General features: G+C 40.8%; 1 pseudogene across 1 annotated transcript; it reads right to left on the bottom strand.

The window, feature by feature from the left end:
- Positions 1-252: 252 nt before the first annotated feature.
- Positions 253-948, bottom strand: LOC308244880 (spliceosome-associated protein CWC15 homolog; annotated as a pseudogene). Its single transcript has one exon. The product of its transcript is annotated as a spliceosome-associated protein CWC15 homolog (transcript).
- Between the last annotated feature and the right edge of the window lie 205 nt (positions 949-1,153).

The raw sequence follows: 1,153 nt of genomic DNA, 5'->3' as shown, positions 1-1,153 counted from the left end.
ATTTCCTCTCATTCTACCACCAAATGTGCCATCATACCTGCCTATTTATTCTGCCTTCCCTTGGTTCATAGTGGGTACACCCTCCTGGCTCTTGTCTGAGACACACCTCTCTATAAGGTTACCTAGTCAATGACCTTGACCCTGCAACTGTCCCCTCTCTCTCGAATCATGTATTTCCCCTCTATGCTATATCATTTCTTTTATTTATTTTTTGTACATTTTATAGTTTTTAATTAAGCACATAAAACTGTACTATTTATTATATTTCTCCATGAACTTTTTGTGAAATTCAGATCGCAGCGTATCATTAACAAATCTTTTGTCTTTCTTCTGGTCATCCACACCTTTTGCACAGTTCTTGAAAACAACATCATCATCCCACCTTCTTTTAACTTTGAAGTTGGCCTGAGGCTGGGATGGGCCAGTGAGATTATGGAGAGGGTTTCCACTCAGAATGTTTTCCATACGAATCCTTTCTTCTTCAGCTTTTTGTTCTTGTTCCTTCCTGGCTTGCTCTTCAGCTTTCTTTTTTAATTTTTTCTAGTTCTGCAAGAAGAGCTGCAGTATCATCGTCATCACTCTCCTCTTCAAAATCTTCATCTTCATCTTCCTCATCTGTTAGAGGATCATCTGCCTCGAGGTTGGCAGCAGGAATCTAGTCTAGCCGAGGCTTCTTTAACACTGAAGAGGAGGTTGTATGTTCTCGAATTGGACAATCTCTATTCTTTTCTCTTGCAGCAACTCTTTCTCTCTCTCTTCTAATTCTCTTCTGAAGTTACGGTTCCGAACCTCTTCAGGGGCATCCTGAGTGGTCTGTCTATATTTTATCTTTGTATGAGAGGGTAGGTCTCTACTTGAATACTGCTTTGAGAGCTGGCTCAAATCACCTTCTCCTTTTCCTCTCCCGCCTCTCGCAGGTTCGAAAGTTGGCCGAGCTGCTGTTGTCATCTTTTATGTTTGGCTGAGGTCCCTCCGATTCGGCCTATATAATTTCTTTTAAAATATGCTGCATTGATTTGCTTCTAAAAACAAAATACCTTTGGTAAATCCATGGAACCGTTTCCCTCTCCTCCTTTCCAAAAATCCAGAACTGTGTATATTTGCTGTCTCCATTTCCTCACATTCTTTTCTCTCTTGAGCTTTCTCTTCTCCA

Source organism: Plecotus auritus (assembly GCF_963455305.1).
Source record: "Plecotus auritus genome assembly, chromosome: 3".
NCBI lineage: Eukaryota > Metazoa > Chordata > Mammalia > Chiroptera > Vespertilionidae > Plecotus > Plecotus auritus.
Note: the sequence above shows the minus strand (reverse complement) of the source record. Positions and strands in the feature narration are given on the sequence as shown.